The 10361-nt window shown below is 31.8% G+C and overlaps 1 non-coding gene across 1 annotated transcript; it reads left to right on the forward strand.

Moving 5' to 3' along the window:
- Positions 1-5663: 5663 nt before the first annotated feature.
- TRNAE-CUC (transfer RNA glutamic acid (anticodon CUC)) lies at positions 5664-5737 on the forward strand. Its single transcript has one exon. It is a non-coding gene; the product is annotated as a tRNA-Glu (tRNA).
- The last annotated feature ends 4624 nt before the right edge of the window (positions 5738-10361 follow it).

Here is a 10361-nt window from a genome sequence, read left to right on the forward strand (position 1 = left end):
GACCCTAACCTGTTTCAACCCTAATCCGTTTCGACCCAACCAACCCATTTGCCACCTCTAAATTAACAATATAACAATGATTGTAATTTATTGCAATTTTCCAAAAAAAATTGAACATTTTTGCATTTTTTTTCAAATTTTGCAATTTATTGCAATTTTTCGAACTTTTTTTACAAATTTTCGGAATTTTAAAATTATATTTCGCATTTTTACTAATTTTCGAAACCTTTAAAAGTTATTATGCAAAGTAAAAACATTGAAAAATTAAAAAAAAAAAAAAACCTAGATTACCAGCTATCCAGGTAAAATATCTAGGATTAGAACAAAAATGAATGTTCAATGACTTAATTGGAACAAAAGTTTCTATCAGTGACCTGATTGGAACAACTTTCAAAATTGATTACTATTCTATGGAGTAATCCCTAAATTAAACTATGCGAGTTTAAGCTTAGACAAGCTCCGATTGGATAGTTTACGGTTGTAGTAAGCATGTATTTATTTCGACTTATACGACATGTTAACAAATTAAAATATTAACTTAATAATATAATTAAAAGAAAATTGTTATTTAAAAATTGGAAAATATATAAAAACGTCCACATTGGATCCTTCATAGTATTTGCTTAAAAATGCATCAATGTATTTAATACACTAATTACTTACCAAATTAATTAAACTGATCCATCAATCCGACTGACTATAAATCCTTTTTCTTTCATTTCCCGTTACTTAAACTTGGTCGGTTTCATGGTTATGTCATGGATAAGTTTATGGATACACATTTTCAACATAATTCTTTGAAATACATATCTTATAACAGTTTTATAATATACTTAATAAAATTACATTAGATAAAGTATATTTTTTACTTCTTTATCGTTATGTATAAATAAAATTCTACAACATAACAATTACAATGGTAATCTAGTACATGTCAGTTATTAAAAAAAAACTGTTGCGTGAGCAAATTTTGATTTTACATATTATAATAATACAAAATGATATATAAATATATATATTTAACATAATTAAATATTGGAGAATAGTTTGTGATTGGTGATGAGTGTGGGGCCCAAGGGAGAAAATGGATGGTATGTCGGTCGTTGACGGATTCCTTTTGGGATATTGTTACGACGCACGTCTGTCTCCCTTTTCTCCGTCGATACAAACAAATTTCTTCTTTTTTCCAACCTTTTTTTTTCAATTTTCCATAAGATTCGTCACTTAACCCTTTCTTTCTTTTATTAATTGGTTTTCTAGATAATATAAATATAACTTTTGTTGCTTCATATACAAATATCTAGCATAATAACACATTTGTGTAAGACTTTATAAGGTTTAATTCCCTTCTTTTATACTGTCGCTTTAATCTATGGGCATGTCGCCTAACAACCATCATGTCAGGAAGATGTTCGATACAAGGTACCTAGCTAGATCAACTCCATTGACACATGATTCACCTTCTAAAAGAAGTGCCCGTTGCGGTCTTGCACCGTCTGCATCCTAGCCAAAATACTTGGCTCGCTTGCACAACATACAAGTTGATATTGGTTTCATTCAATCATAATAAAAGTAATTGAAAATAGATGGAGTAATCATATGGTTGCATATATTTACTTTCTAATTTTTCATTGTTATAGGATAAGCTTCACGAGAGATTATAGGTTATAAGGAACTCCCCTCTTCAAATACCACCAACACATTTTTTGGTGCAAGGGTAGAATAGAGCATTCGTGTCTTGTTATGGATGGTGACTTGGTGAGACAAACCTCATGAAGGACATTGAGTCCCAAGGGGTGTATGTGCGCGTGTGACACCTTAGGCAATTCATAAATTGATCTATTCTATTAACAAGAAAGACACTAAGCCATAACATAACATCACGTCTCAAATAGAACCAAACATGTTATAGCTTTTAAAAATGTATTCATCAATTAAGTGATTGTGATTGTAAGACCATAAAACACACAACGATTATTCTTACTTTTAGAGTATCTACAAGAATAAACTAAACACATTATAGCCACATCACATTCCAAACTTTTCTTAAAAACCCAATTTTCTTTCACAATAACAAACCTCCACAAATCATATTAAATAATATTAAACGTGTATATATATAATATATATGTATGTGTGTATGTGAGGGAGGTTGCCACATCATCCGTTTGTTGCAAGTTTGCTGCAACAAACTTCTCAAGGCAAACTTGGCTCCACAGTAGTGGAGTCTGTGATGTTGTTTGCTGTAGTGACACCTTATCCGGACCTCGGGGAATGATGCCCGTTGTGGGTGCTCATATGAGACTTGTATACCAAATGGTGTGTAAATACGTTGTTGACTTGATAAACTGAAGTTTGAATTGATTTCTTTTGCTTTATTCTTCAAACAAACTTTAGCTTTTGACAACACTTTTATACCCACCTTTGAAGGTCTACGGCCTAACATCCATAGAACTTCTGACCAAATTTTTCTATTTCTTTTTCTTCTATGTTGTACCATTTAGGCGTCTATGATATGAACATATGAGTAATTACATTTAACATTTATATTACAACTTTATTCCTAACAACATACCTTTAAAAGGAGACATGAATTGGAAGAAAACGAAGTGGGCCATTGGGCCAATATAATTGACAATTTGGCATGCATTTCTTAATTAAGCATGTTTTTCATAGGGCAAAATACCTCACAACTTTTATAGCATGTCTAACAAATTAACCCCTTTTATTAAAATGTTAAACTACCTACCATAGACCAAATGATTTTAACTTCTTGTAGTTGGTCAACACTGCGTACTCACTTGTGTTTAGTTCTTGTTTATAAAGTAAATGGTAGTAGGTTTGAATTCATTAAGCACACAAATCTCCCAAAAGCAAAAACTAGATCCCATGAATCTTGTGATTAATCTATCAAATATCACACACACACACAATAAAAATAAAAATAATCAATGATAATAATTAAAAAGTAGTGTTCTCTAGTGTATAATAAACTAGGTAAAGATTCACTTGCACATTGAAGATAGGTTATGTATGTTTTCTGTCTTCTTGAGGCAATAAAGTCTAGGGTTTTGCATGAAGGATTTATTAAATATATAATATAATTTTTGTTTGATTAGACCATAGTAATAAGGTCAACTCTCTACAATCCCATGCATTATTTGATATATTAAATAACATCATTATTTAAAGGCAAACAGTCCAAAAAATTATAATTATTAAATAAAATTTGCATGGGTATATGTTAAACACCACCTACTAATGCGGATCAACACCATCATTCCAGAATGAGGATGTTTGTCTTCACTCTCTCCTTTTGATTAATTACTCATCATCATCATCATGACATCATACATACATAACATAGTATGCATGCATACATACATAGGTACACTCATACATACACACATACATACAAGCACACATACACAAACACACACACACATACATAAGTACATACATACATCATGTATATCTTTGTGTGGTCAATGATAATGAATCCTTAGAAATATGTTATCATCATACCATATGATTTGGCATATGCATCATATACGGGATATGCTCATATATGGTCATATGGGATATGATTTCATACACCACCTCAATTTATGCGTCGACTTTCTAGACATGTAAACTGTTTGTTTACCTTGTGTAAACAGCCGTTTACATTTGAAAAATGATGTCTAATACTCAAAAGTGGTGTATGAAACACCACCCCTCGTATATATATGTTTACCGACATGAATTAAATTTTTTTGACCAAATTCATAATTGATAATTAATTTGATATGGCATTATGCCAATAATTAAGAAAGACTGTTGTGAGCTTGCCATCAATTAAGAACATGCTTATCTTCTTAATCTAACAACTAACTTGCACATGACTCATTAAACTTACTTTCGGTGTATATACACACACACGATACTAGAATCCTCAACCGATTAGAGACTAGAGAATCCTCAACCGATTAGAGACTAGAGAGAAATACCTTTGTTACATGTCTTGAATTTGTTAGGCGCTAGGCTACTAGGCATGTGGGTCATATTTATATATGTACCTATAAGAAATATAGAGGCGTGCAAGGTCTTTTAAGTGTTTAAAAATGCATATGGTTAAATATATAAAAGTAATATGGTCACAAGTAAATTCTTTTCGCATATATAAACATGTAAAAGTAAAAATATATATCTATACTTATAAGTGCAAATAAATGTAAAAACATGTATCTTTTAACACTATCTATGACTATTTGGGTTTTTCATACTAAATTTGGAATTCATTAGCTAGTGGACCGTATTCCGGTCAGATTTATCATTGGTATCTTTTTCCCCCTTATTTGTATTTTGAAAAACACCAATGAACTCTACAATCAAAAAAAAAAAAAAAAAAAACAGTTATTATTGAATTCAAGAACGAAACTCGAAAAAGTAACCCGATCAAATTGAACAAGCTTGCTTATAAACCCTAATTCCCATATTGAATAGTTGTTAACAAACTTAGATCCCAGCTTGTCAAGAAGTCCCTTGAGATAAGAAACTTATTCAAACCCATAACAATGCAAGCTGCTACCATATCTTCTTGAAATGACTAACAAGCCCCTAACTTGGATGACCATGTTTGACTTATACAATTTTGACTTCAAACAGAACCATTTCAGTCAATTTGGGTAGCTAGGATTTATGTTCAGATTAACCACCGGTACCTCCATATTGCAGGCAGATTTACCGTTGCTAATTTCCAAGGCTGGACGGAGATCCCTTCGGGAATTTTCATTAGGGAGGGTTTTCTATCAGAACCGCGGGGATGTTCCCGCTCTCCCAATTCCCTTTTCTCCAAAGTCTTCTACTTTTCTTTACCTTTTTTCCTCCCACACGGGATCTCCAAACCGAACCTCCTGAAAATTCTTAATTTGTACCATTTTGTTAGCGTGTCAAGCCTCTGAATCCTTACTGTCTCCGTAGAAATTAAAGTTTAATTAAAATTAGCTACGAAATTTTATAACTTTTCAATGAATTGATTGAAACATTACTATTTGAAAAGCCCTCGTAATCTTTTTTAACTAGAGAATTCTACACGTTTTTAATTGTGCAAATATTTTAGGGCTGCAATTATAAAAGTAGCAACATAATATAAAAATACAACAAAGTGTAATATTATGTCATGTATTATTGATCAATAACATTCAAATTCAAATACGTGGTTTAGAAACAATACAAAATTATATCAAACGATTCTATTTCATTTTTCTAGTCATACACAACTTTCAGTTTTCTTAAAAACAAATTTTAATTTATTGAAAAACATTATTTAATATACACGTTTATGAAAATGCTAGAAACCAACTGTATAAAAACAGTAGAGAAATTATTTCTATTGAGTTGTCCAAATTTGAAGCTACACAATAATAGGAAAAAAAATATTAATCAACCAAAAAGTCATAGATTCACTCACCTAACAATGAAATTAATTTAAATCATCTCAATAAAAAAATAACAAGGTAAACCACAAAACAAATCAAAGAAGTGCATGAAACCATAAAAATTGACAATTAGGTTTACTATTTAATATTTAATAATTAAACGTTTAAATTATGCAAGTTTTATAAAATTTTAATATCATAAGAAACTGAAAACCGTAATTTAAAATAATAGTCGGTTCAAGAATCCGTTTAGTCTAGTTGGTTAGGATACTCGGCTCTCACCCGAGAGACCCGGGTTCAAGTCCCGGCAATGGAATTTTTGCTCTCTAAACTTTATTTTCACAAAATTTCTTTGTTCATGGTTTTTTTTTTGTGTTCAAAGTTTTTGATGTATTTCTTTTGATTATAAAGTTGTAAAACTGAAGTATAATAGTCAGGCTTATAAGATTGTTTTTTGCTCGAAATTGCTTAAAGCTAGTTCGAGCTCAAGTTTTGAGATCTGAGCATTTCAAGCCGAGTGAGTTGGTTCTTTATGTATTTCCCCTAGGGATTTTCCTTATAGATGATCATTTGCCACAACTGATAAGCCCATAAAAATTGAACCCCGACCAAGGACCAGACCGTATACTCATATAGTTATGGTGCACAAATGGCGGGATGGACTTGTGCATTATGTACTAAAAAATATAGTAATAACTAGAATGGATATAGAACTGAATCATTTTATTTATTAATTCTTGATTAAAGACATTGTAGTATAAATAGACCTTCTAATCTTAGTACATAACGGAGTCCCTAGGTGGTGTACTCCGCGTTAATGACATAGTCATAACTTAAATCACATCCCCATGCAACTCTCGTTCCTGGTCCATCCCATATTAAAACGGCAATGAAAAATAGTTATGAAAAAAGCCAGTGTTGTATGTAAACTAGGGGTGTCAATCGTGTCGAGTTGGCGGGTTAGCGTGTTGAGATTCTTCAACCCTAACCCAACCCATATTTTTTATTTGTTTCGTGTCGTGTCAACCCATTTAAATCCTTATCGTGTTAGGGTTGTGTTTCGGTTCAACCCATTTTTCATTCATATTTGTGATATCTATTGACTTAGTAATAAATTAAACATTTAATTACTCTTATCTATATAAAACTTGTTAATAATTTGTGATAAATGATAAATCTAATTGTTTTTTGTGTATTTCTCTCTCATTCCCATTTAGCAACGTACTTTAACATGCCTTGGTAAGTGAGGAAGATGCCACAGAGCGTGCAATCTTTGCTGCTTTAGCTTCAGTGCATGCACTAGTAACCGACACCTGCACACTGGCACACGTGAAATTTAAAAATAACTCTTTGTGGAATATTATTTTTAGTGCATAAGTTTTAATCATGATGTAATTATGTTGAGTTGTTGACCTCTACAAGGCATGTTGCGCCTTCTCCATCCCAGGCTATTGACTTGGCAAGTCCTTGCATTACCTGAAGATTATTAAGCAACAGACGCATACGCATATACAACTTTTAAAAAAATATGAGCAAAATAGTCAGCTTTCGGGTAAAAATTAACATTCATAGTAATCTGGTTAAAACTTCGGTTTACAGCAATCTGTACCATCTTTCTCCAGACATCAAAATCTACAAGAACATCAGTTGTTATAACCTGAAAGAGCATTTGAACAATCTACTACATCTTGGTAACCTGCATCCCCCTGGAAGTCATATAGTAATAATTATCAAATCCAAAATCACCATAAAAGCTTCATAAATCATGAATTAAATCAAATATTCCAAGTAAAAGTTACCGCTGCTGCGTTTGCTTGACCAGCATTTATCAACACTGCACGAGCCTAAAACGTTATCAGTATAATATGTTCAAAGAGTTTTGGTACTCAAAAACATAGTTAAATAGAACAGAAAACTCGCTGTTTTTTTATTTTTCGAAAACTTTTTTGCAGTAAAGAACAGGTGCAACTGCAACCACATTTTTATTAAATGTCCCTGAAGAAAGTCAAACAATGGCATGTCGAAAAGGCCAATTACAGGTCAACATAATAATAAGTAGATAACAGATTAGTACAAATCTGCATCACAAGTGACGAGTGCAAGATCAGGCTTCTCTCCTAAAGCTCTCAATCCACCATACATTCCTGCAGCTTCGAATCCCTCAGCAGCAGTAACTCCAACGTCAATCTTTTGACTTAAAATCGTTTATACAAGATCATATCAAATTAAGAAAACAAAAGGTCAACATTATGTCAATAAGAGAACTCATATACTAAAAGCATGGTAGGGACGTTATGTTAATAAAAGTATTGATTGCACAAAAAATAGTCTGTTTCAGTTGTGTTTGTAAGTACGTAGGGGTGCAAACGACCTGAGCCGAGCCCCAGCCTCAAACAAAGCTTGTTTAGTTATTGAGCCAGAGCTCGCGTCTGGTGTAGAGAGATAATTTAGGCTCGTCGAGCCTTGTGTATGTTTAAGTTTTAACTTTTAACCAATGTTGTAAAAGTAGGTTTCCAAGGCTGAGTACACCCCGAGTACTCGCTACAAGGTATGTAGCCGAGGCGAGTTACTTTAGTGCCGCCTAATTACTAAGAATTGATTAAAGGTGGTCAACCTTAGTCAGAATCGCATCTAGTCGGTGAACTTGGGCCGATTTTGGCTTAAGAAAATAAAACATAACTCGTATTTCTTTAATATTAAAGAATAAATATTATTTTTTTACTTAATGACTAACAATTTTTAGAATAATTTATTATTTAAAAATATATTTCTTTTTTTTCTTGTATTGATCTTTACCTATTTTGTTATAAATATTAATAAATTTTTGATATTCGACATATATATAATATCCAAAAACTAATTTTCTTTATATTTACCATGTCCGAGTACTCCCCGAGTACTCCGAGTACACCCAACTTCCCAGTCAGCCGCCTAGGGTCCGCCTAGCGACTTTTGCAACCTTGCTTTTAACTATTTTTATGATTGTTTATATGACCTGCTTCCATGGTCCTTGAGGCAAAAATATTGGCGCTTCTGGGATGAATTTTGATGCCTCGGATGACATGGCAAGGACCCTTAAATCTCTTTTCGGAGAAGTGAAGGAACCTAATAGCTGCAGAAATAATATGTTCATGTAAAAACTTAATATTATGTTACGGTATCATCATAAGCGTTGGACGTTGTATTTTAGTTACACACATCTAAAGCTATGTCAACCTCCTCAAATATCTAGAGAAGTATAATCAGCTTACTTTGATCAACCTACAAAACTTAAGTGAATAATAATAATAATAATAAGATTAAGATTAGTTATTCCTCGATCATTCTATAAACAAACAGTATGATTTCCTTTCCTGAATGATATTTGACCATGCTTAGGATTATTAATGAGACACGGGGTTAGAAAAGAAAAGGGGTGTGTTTGGGCAGCCTTGTATGACCCAATTTTACAATTGTGTATGGAACTAAATTATCAATTTAAAATGTATTTTATTCACCTAAATATGGTTTTAAAGGCTAATTGTTACTTGTACTATATTCTACACAATTGAACATTAACTACTCATTCGCATAGGTTTGAACCTTGGATCACTCTTCTAAAAACATGTGACTCAACCAAATGGACAAGTCCGATACCCTGAGATTCCATAAATTTCAAGCAATATGTATTATTAATTCAAACAAAATAATGAAAAAGTTAAATTTAATCGTCTGTGAAAGTAATGAATATTATTCAATTCAAATATAATAACAGAACATAATTTTAAAGTTGATGAAGTTAATTTGTTATTTTGTCATTTTTATGAATTAATTTTCATTTCACATCCTCCACTAACACTTTCTTCAATCTCAATTCACTTAAAAACAAAAGAATAGAAAAACATTAGTTTTAAAACAATGACAGACTCAATTACAAAAATCCGTTGTAGTCTAGTTGGTTAGGATACTCGGCTCTCACCCGAGAGACCAAACCCGGCAACGGAAATTTTTTGGTCTTCAAATTTCATTTTTTACAAAATTTCTTTGTTCATGATTTTATTTAGATTCAAAATTATTGAACTATTTCTTTTAATTACACAGTTGTAAAACCGAAGTATAATAGTCAGACTTATCATATTGTTTTTTTGGCTCGAAAATGCTTAAAGCTAATCTGAAGTTGAGTTGTGTACCAGCCGAGTTCGAGCTCGAAAATGCTTGAATGTGAGCTTAACTTGGCTCCACTCGAGGTCATTCCCTAACGACCCTAATAGTATGTGTAATTTATTTTTGTTAATTTAAAACTAATGAAATGCAAGAAATTCATGTTTAGATTTAAACAAATATCATGGACCGTAGATATTTTTATTAGTCTCACTTGAAAGTCTTTGTTTTGTTTACAAGTTAAAATATTTTAAATACGTGATTGAAAATTGAAATTTTGGTGTTATGTTTTGAAATTTCTGGATATTTATTGAATGGAGTTAGATAAAGGTTAATTATACAAATAATTCATACGGTTGGTATAGTTAATAGTTTGGGTCCATGTTTAAAAGATTAAACTTTTGATTTGTATGGTTTTAAAATTCTAATCCGTAACAATATCATAGTAATATAGTATCATAGATCAAAGGGATTGTGCCTAATGGAATTGGTGTCATCTATTCTAAAGGATGACGGTTTGATCCCCAGAAATCCACAATGGAGTATTGGATGGATTTAATAGTTGTAGTTTAGGACTTTAGGAGCCGTTAAAAGGCAATAGTATTTTAGATTATCGTAAACCATTAATAGAAAATAATAACTTCTACGACCGTTTATACATTCAAATATTCAATGCCTAACTAAGTTTGACTAAGGGATATTTACATAATGACTATCTTATAATATACTAATCATCTTTAAGTTATTTTGTTGACGCTAGAGACGAAATCGCTCTTGTTTAAACGCTTTTTGCATAAAATT

This window comes from Bidens hawaiensis, unplaced genomic scaffold, assembly GCF_021521415.1.
Source record: "Bidens hawaiensis isolate Kalapana, Puna unplaced genomic scaffold, B.hawaiensis_p1.1 tig00001685_1, whole genome shotgun sequence".
NCBI classification, from domain to species: domain Eukaryota; kingdom Viridiplantae; phylum Streptophyta; class Magnoliopsida; order Asterales; family Asteraceae; genus Bidens; species Bidens hawaiensis.